The sequence below is a fragment of the Mus pahari genome, chromosome 13 (genome assembly GCF_900095145.1).
Source record: "Mus pahari chromosome 13, PAHARI_EIJ_v1.1, whole genome shotgun sequence".
In the NCBI taxonomy this organism is placed as follows: domain Eukaryota; kingdom Metazoa; phylum Chordata; class Mammalia; order Rodentia; family Muridae; genus Mus; species Mus pahari.
Window position 1 is genome coordinate 65,558,288 of NC_034602.1, and position 8,978 is coordinate 65,567,265.

Below are 8,978 nucleotides of genomic sequence, written 5' to 3' on the forward strand. Positions count from 1 at the left end.
AAATCCACCTGCCTCTGCCTCCCAAGTGCTGGGATTAAAGGTGTGCACCACCACGCCCAGCTAACTGGCACAATTTTTAAAGTGAAGATTTTTAGAGTAATTTCTTCCTCCTCTTCCTCCTCTTCCTCCTCTTCCTCTTCTTCCTTTTCCTCCCCCTCCTCCTTTTACAGATGGGTTGTAGATTGGTTCTGGTAATCCCCAGATTCAGGGGTACCCACTCTTGTGCAATTCCCTCCTCACTCCCTGAAGTCGGGGCAGGGATTTGCTTTTGAACAACAGAATGGAATACAGATGTCAGATGTCACCATTGCAATGAGGGTATATAATCATGTTTGTACATACTTCACTTATGTAGCCCAGGCTGGTCTCGAGCTCTCTACCACCCTGTTTCAGCCTCCCGAGTGCCGGAATCATAGGTGTGTGCCACCACATCAGGTTGTCTTGATAGAACTCTTTTGCCGATCTTGATCAAGCACTCTACCGTGTTTACTAGGACCTCAGAGCACGCCGACGAACAGGCAGCAAGGAATCCAGGCCCCCAGTCCAGCTGAGTTCTTCCATCAACCATCTGATCTTGAAAGTGAGTGTCTACCCTGAACCTTCATGGGACCCCTGTCCCTGGGAACAACCTGTTGGCAACCTCATGATCAATCCTAAAGCCCAAGACCCACTAAGTCAGGGCTGGGTTCTTCCGGGCACAGCAAAATGCAAGATAACAAGGTGTGTTATTTTAAAGCCACTAGGTTTGTGGTGACTTGCTACCTAGCAGTAGGTAGCAAACAGCCTCTCCTGTCTAATTAATCCCTTGCTCTGACCTGCCAGAGAGCTCTAAACTCTATTTGTCTTCAGTCCTGCCTCTGTTTTGTGCAGGTCCCCATAGACTTCATTTGGATAAACAATTGCTGCCTATCAGTCAGGACCCGCACAGTAGTGAGGACCCACTCAAGCAGCGTCACTGGAGAATGCGTGCAGGTTAAGCAAGCCAACCTGATCTGGGCTGACCTAACCATGGCAGAAAGACATAGTCACGGCTCCCTAACAGCTCGAGGGATGCAAATGACAGCAGCAGACTTGGATGAAAACTAACGGGAAAGGCAGGTTACCTCCTGTGGTTTCAGGCTGAGACTGGACCGTACAAGAAAGTACCCGACCTCTCTCCCTGCCGTCCAAACTCTTGCAAAGCCTCCCATTGGGCAAACGTGTCCAGAGGTTAGAGCTTCAAGGTGATGTAGGGCATAGAGCAAAAGAGAAGCCTTGGCAGAGGAACCAGGGAAAGCATGCAGAACATCTACGAACGGGGCTCTTTGTACCGTGCTCAGCTCCAGTCTACACAGTGAGCAATCCTCTGTTCTCCCACGGCCCCAGAATACACTGAAAAACCACCTCATGTTCTGCCATCTTCCTGGCTCTCTCTGGGGATGTCCACCACCAGGCCCCAGGTCAACTCAAGCTGTCCTATGGAGAATGCATGCATTGAGAAAGGACTCCTTTTCTGTTCGAGCCACACCTCACCTTCTATGACCTTCTGTCCTGCTCTGCTTTTTACATTCCAGAAGACCCAGCCATTATTCTCCCCCACAAAAAAAAAAAAAAAAAAGAAGACACTGAGCATCCAATAGGACCGTGGTTCCTCCTCAGGATAACTCCTCGGTCTCCTCGGTCTGCTGGCCTGAGAAGATTTCTTCCCTGAGTGTGTGACCACAGCTCTGAAGGGCAGCCCTGCTTCTGTGGCACAGACACAGAACATTCTACCTATTGTATTCACATTTCTTAGCTCTGGATACAAACGGGGTCATACTGATAAGAGTAAGTCATATTTCTCCTCCTCTACGTGCCAGAGGCCCTGCTACATCCTAGTGATGCTCCTGACATTAATAACAACAACTCAGCCACAGCCTCAGCATCAGCCCTCGCCTTTCTGACCCCTTGGTGATATCGCTGCTTCCCACCCAGGCTTTGAGAGCCCAACTCTGCGTCCTCAGCTCTGTAGGGTCCTCTGGGACCACACTGCCATGTCCCTGCCATGCCACTTCTCGACACCGCACAGCTGGAAGCCCCATGCTGCTGGAGCAATGCCAGTCCCTGCAGCTTGCTTCAGCAGAGATCTGTAGTCCCCAGCCATGCCCCGCCACCTCTGCACCGTCATTCACAGTGACCTCAAGGTGACACGCACTCCACAAAACAGTCCTTTGAATTTGTCTGCTCACTCTGGGGCTGAGACCTGGTGGGACTGGGGCAAGAAACGGGCTCCTTGCTGTCTCCTTCAGTCTCCATCTTCTCCAGGCAGACTCCTGCATTCAAGAGAGTTGTCTCATCCGCTGGGGTGCTTACAGGTTCTGCACTCCACCAAACCATCAGGCTTAAATGGGTTTCATAGCTGGCTTCATTTGTCTCACAGAAGGAACTGTCTGTCTGTATGTCCAGCAGTGTGTGGTATGTGATAAACCTACTGGGTGATGCCCCGTGTGGGAAAACTCTGCTAATGAAGGTCAAAGTCTACCACTGACTGGATAGCCTTTTGGGGCTTGGCACATAATGAAGGACTCCCTTCACTGGCAGGACTTCCCCTTCTTTGACCTTGTCTGGAGAGTTCACCCTGTCCCCCACCTCTACCTGCAGAATATCATGTAGCCTTAGTCAGATTACAGGATCAATTAATTTCCTTTCTCCTGATGAGAACACATTCAGCTAGCACCGGAGATTCCTGAAATGTCCCCCCCCCCCTCCCCGCTGGGGCATTTCAGTACCTCAGGCCTTCTGCCAGTGACCTTAGCTCATCCTGGATGTTTTTACCCCTCTCCCCACCCCCATACAAGCCTTGAATCACCGGAAGTAAAGTTGATCTGCCTCCCTGAGTCTAATCCCTGTGTCTTCTTCACTGTATGCACTCACAGGGCTTCCAAAAGCTCTCTCCGTTGTCTCTGCACCCTTTGACCTCATGGACCAAAATCTGATGATGATGCCCAAGGGCAGGAAGGGTCACACCCATGATCACTCAGAGAGATGGACCAGGGAGGCAGAGCAGTAGGTCTTAGCACTGTCCCCATGACCCTTCAGTAAGAAAATGAAAGAAGCCCACTGTAGGCCAAATGAAAGACTTGGCTTTGGGACCTGACTGTATCTCTGTGTTTTGGAGACTCCTTTGTCTCTTGAGTAGGGATTTGTGGCTTATTTAACTCTGAGTTCTCAATGATCAACAGAACCTTAATGAACAAAGATTTTGTGTCTTAAACAAGGATCTCACTAGGTAGCCCTGGCTGGCCTTGAACTCTCAGTCATCATTCTGCTTCAGTCTCCTAAGCACCAACAAGTGCAAGTGGGAGCCCTGAGCCCTTGGCTTGACTACAGATTTGAACTGAGTTTCGTCTGCTGTCTGAGATGGACCTCCTAAAAAGATTCTAAGATAAGGCTTGGGTGAAGGTGGCTTATTTGAGAACAGGAAGAGAGAGAGACCCGTGAAAGGCACATCATTGTGTGAGTCTCTGTTGAGGGCCATTCAGCTTGGTCCTGTGAGAGATCCCCAAGGAAGCTTGCGGAGTGGCCCATGAGCAATCATTGAGGTATGTTGAAGTCACCAGAGAACTGCCGTCCTTATTAACTAATGTCTGCCTCCCAGGAGACTTAATAAACCTGTGCTTCTGGGTCGTTTCTGGCATCAGAGGGCACTCGATGTGTGAGAGCCCCTCAGGTGGAGAAGTAGAGGGTGGGAGGAGATGGTGAGAGGCTGGCACAGGAGTGAAAAGAGCTGACTTGCCAGGGACAGCGGATGCAGGCAGCTCTGGATGGGATGGGGATGGACCAGCAGTGCCTCGTGAATTGGGAGAGGAAGAGAGCATGAATTCGTTATTCTCCATTTAAAGACACCTACTCCTGTGAGCAGCGTTATCTTTAGAGGCAGGCTACATACATGGGCTTAGAATAAATGAAGAGTCTGCATTTATTTTATCTATTTACTTTTGTTTTGTCTGTCTGTACCTGTCCATCGGTCTATCTATTTTTCTGTGCTGAGACTTGAACCCAGGGCCTTACCCATGCTAGGCAACTGCTCCAACACTAGCCCTGGCCATTCCTTTCAATAATCATTTATGACACCTTTGCTCTCTAAAGAGTCCTGCTTCAGACAATAGATAAATGTACCCTACCATATTCAGACAACAGTTGCAATCACCCCACCCCCATGCCCATCATTAAAAACTTACTGTGTATGTGCTCTTCATCTGTCTCTACCCCAAGCCAGTGTGAGCCAGGACTGCTGTGTCTGGAGCTGGCCATGTCCTCATTGGCCAGCAGAGCTAGAGGCTCAGAGGGCTGAGCTGTGAAGGCCACCTTTATCCCCACCTAGCATCCTGCAGCTTGTCTCCCTTGGTGACCTGGGCATTTGTAGCTTGGTTTCTTCCCTGGCTTTCAGCTCATCTATATCTCCAGGTTCTGTCTATGTTCTTCTGTGGCTCAAGGCTGTGCCCAATCCCTGGTCATCCAGGACCCTCAGCTTCTTATCCTGCAACAGTCTCTTTTTCCTAGGACTGGGTCTGTCTCTCTGATCTTCCTCTTATGTACATCAGCTATTTCTTTTCTTTACTCTTTCCTCCCCCTCCCTCTCTCCATCCCTCCATCCCTCCCTCCATCCCTCCCTCCTTCCTTCCTTCCTTGTTTTAAATGTACTTATCCAAAAGTCATCCAAAGTACTAGGAGGTAGCATGAATAGGCTATGATATTTGGAAGTGAGACCTTTGGAAGATGATTTAAGTTAAACTTTGCTACAAGGTCGGGGCCCTAACCCAGAGCGACCTCAGCTGTATAAAAGAAGAGACATGAAGTATGGAATTTTGTGCTATTGTGCAATGCTACTAGCAAAGCAGAGCTCACCAGCTATGACCCCATGACCTTGAACTCCCTAGTCTTCAGCACTGTAAGCAAAATAATGCATTGTTCTTTGCAAATTACCCTGTGGTTTTTCAGCTATACTAACTGATGACAGAGTGAGACTAGGCTCCCAAATATTGGCCAAGAAGCCCACTTTGTGTCCCTGCTCTACCCAGACGGACTTGAGTTCACGATGCCCTTGGCCTGCAGCTGGACTCCCAGCCCTGCCCTGTTTGTCCTCTACTGTCTTTGCTTTGCTCTCATTTGTGTCTTGAGCAAGTCTTGGGTTTTCCATCCAGTGTACCTATGGACCATCGTAGTATCTGTATTATATCAAAATTTGATTCAGAGCATGCTAAAACAAGTGAGTAAGCTTCAAGGTACAGAAATGATATCCCTGAGACCAACCCATTACGGAGACCCGCTCATTCATAAAAATATTCTGACCCATATAGGAGCACAACTTTAGACTCCAGCATGTAATCGTGGTTGAAATGTGAAATGTCCCTGCTGGCTCTGTGTCTGGTACCCTGGTCTCTAGCTTGGGCTGCAGTTTTGGGAAGTTGTAGAACCTTTAAGAGGTGGAGCCTGGTGGAAGTAGGTCACCTGGGTAGGGTCTTCCAGGCCCTGCTTCAGGTCCTGTTTTCTACTTCCTGGTGACCAAGCTTGGATGTCATGTGCACAACCACTGAGCATTGCTCCTCTATGTCCCCTGACCTGATGACATGAAATCCCTCTGATTCTAGGATTCAAGAGAAATTCTCCCTTCCTTAAGGACTTCTGACAGTAATTGCCTGTGTCAGCTATTTTGTCCCAGCAGCGCGAGAAATGACTGATATGGTTTGTCTGTGGAATTTTACTGACTGTGGATCTGATAAGGTTGTACATCTCCCCACCCCCCCAACCCTCCTGGCTTCTGGCAACCAAGTAGGGAAGAGTTGGAGTCCTCAGTCCAATTCAGCTCTCACTCAAGCAAAGTGGAGTCCCCCATGGGCAAGAGAGGTGAATCATATGTCATCTCTCAGCTCAAAGACCCTGGGGCTATAGTACAGCATTGAGGGGATGCTCTCGACTAGAGCTGCCACAACTCAGGTAGTTCTAGGTTTTTTCTTCTCCCCTGCTCTTCTTTCCTTCCCCTGTTCTCATCTGGTTGCTCTGGAGGAAGTTCTGTGATGATGTGTTATGTTGTGAGCTGTGCACGGGATCTTAGGTCTGTGCTGTAGCACAGGGAAACAGAAGCCCTCAGTCCTCCCTGCCTCACAGGTTAGAATAGAGTAAAAGGAAGTTGTGACCTGCGTCCCAGAGACCTGGAAACCATGGGAGGATGAGAGAGGCCAGCAGAGCCCCAGAGCCTTCCAGAGGCAGAGAGATATCTGAAAACATATAGTTTGTGTTCTGAGACCAGAGCTCTAGTGTTGGGATCAAAATATATTTTTTGAATACCCATGAAAGGATATAGGTACAGAGACAAAATTTAGAGCTAAGATGAAAGGATAGACTATCCAGAGACTACCCCATCCGGGAACCCATCCCATCATCAGCCACCAAACCTAGATATTAATGCTCATGCCAGCAAGATTCTGCTGAAGGGACCCTGATATAGAGACCTCTTGTGAGGCTATGCCNCTGCAACCCTGTAGGTGCAACAATGATATGAGCTAACCAGTACCCCCTGAGCTTGAGTCTCTAGCTGCATATGTAGCAGAAGATGGCCTGGTCGGCCATCGTTGGGAAGAGAGGCCCCTTGGTCTTGCAAACTTTATATGACCCAGCACAGGGGAAGGCCAGGGCCAAGTAGTGGGAGTGGGTGGGTAGTGGAGCAGGGGCGGGGGNGGTGTATAGGGAACTTTCGGGATAGCATTTGAAATGTAAATAAAGAAAATAATAATAATAGAAAAATATATTTTTTGTTGTTATTTTCTTACTATTTGTGTATGCTGGATGATCTGTAATAAATTTGTTCTCTCTCCTACCCTCTGTCCCCTGTTTCATTACTTTCTTATGTTTACCTTATTCCTGGAAATGGAGGAGGGAACATCAAATGAAGACTTTGCTCTCACAGGTGTGGTGTACATCCAGCGCTAGGGAGGCAGGTGCTAGATCTCTGAGTTCGAGGTCAGTCTGGGCCAATATTGAGTTCCAGGACAGCCAGGGCTACTTAGAGAGATCCCATCTCAAGACCAAAACCAAACCCAAAACCAAAATGAAACACTCAAACTTTGCTCTCATAGATTTTGTAGTCTAATGGAGTGAGGCCGTGTACAATAAGCGAATGAGTGGAAGAGTTGCCTGCCCAAGTCCATCGTGAGTGTGATAGCGACGATCCGGTGAGAAGTGAGCCATGAAACTTGGGAGGGAGCCTGGGGATGCAGAGGGACACAGGCCGAGGTAGTTCTGCTCACACTGAGAAGATCACCTGTGAGGAACGCTTTGGGAGAAGTGGGTTGGAACCGCTTTAAGCAGGGGCCTCAGGACAAGATTGTGCCTGGAGGATTCGAGCAGTGACCAGAGGCCATGTAGGCTGAGTGTGAGACAGGGTGGAGAGCGGGTAAAAGTCTGACCGAAGATGGTGCGGGGTGGGACTGTGTGCCGACGTGCCCACACAGCGGGAAGCTGTGTATCTTTCCACACAAGATAGGAAGCAGTAGGAGTGCTTTTGGGAGAGAAATGACCTGATCTGCCTTGTTCAACTGCACAGCCAGCTGCTGTGTGGGCAATAGCTGAGGCGACAAGGGAAGAACAGCTCAGGGAGTGGGATGGAGAGGCCAGTGATGGCACACGCCTTTAATCCCAGTACTCGGAGGTAGAGGAAGGTGGATCTCTGTGATTTTGAGGCCAGCCTGGTTTAACAGAACTAGGACATCCAGGGCTACAGAAAAACCCTGTCTCAAAAACCCAAAAAGCCAAAACCAAAACCAACCAACCAACTACAACAACAACAACAGCAACACAAAAACAAAACAAAACAACAACAAAACTAAAGAAAGAATAGCTATATTGGGATCTAGAGCTCACCGAGGGACTCGGCTGAGGGACAGTTTGGACAGGGACCAATTTCCCTCACTGGAAGCATTGATCTTGTGGATGACTCTCCAAGGTGACGGTGGGGCCTCTACCGTATGTATACCTCAGGATTCATCTCAGCATCCCATCAGTGAGCATTGATCCACTAATGTCCATTGCATTCTTTCAGTGTGATAGCCCAGAGTGTCCCCAGATAGTCCTCCTCCTGAGGATGACTACCAAGGTCCAGCCATTAAAGTATTGAAGTCCAGCAATCAAAAGCCCCCCTTTGGCTCACCTAATTAACATCCACAGTTAAAATTAAACTTCTCATCCCAACAGACGATTTCCCCCTTTACCTTTATAAACCACCATTTCCTTATGGGCTGAGTCTGTCTCCTATCCAGACACAATCCTTTTTCCTCGAGGACAAATTCCTCTCCCCCTCCCCTCCCTCTCTCTCCTTTGTTCCCTTCCCCTTCTCCCTCTTTTTCTATTTCCTGTCCTTTATCCCTGCCTTCTGTCCCTCTGGGGTAGATAAACCTCCTTTGTGCTGAGAACATGGTCTTGGGGTGTCTTGAGTCGACTTTGAGGTTCCCTACAGTAATAACAAGGCAGGAAACAGTCTGATTTAGGGTGTGCTGAGATTATAGGTTAGGAGTTAAGGAGGAGTCAAAGAAGATTCCAAGGCTTTTGGTTTACGTGACCAGACAGAGCCACCACTGACAGAGTAGGGAAGAGAAGGCTGGGGATCACCCGAGAGGTCTACAGTGGCATTAAATACATGCCTTATATGTTGTTCCATAATTTTAGAAATTGCAAAAGAGGAGCTGGTGCTGAGGTCATGGGGGTGTAGATAATGAATGTGGCTACAGACAATGATAATATTGCCAGGGGTTCTGGCACCCCAACAGATATATTCCAGACAGTCATGTCTTCTCCGGTTTTGGGACTAGTGTTAAGATGGTGGCGCATGCCTTTAATCCCAGCACTTGGGAGGCAGAGGCAGGCAGATTTCTGAGTTCAAGGCCAGCCTGGTCTACAAAGTGAATTCCAGGACAGCCAGGGCTATACAGAGAAACCGTGTCTTGAAAAAGAGTACCTTATTGTGA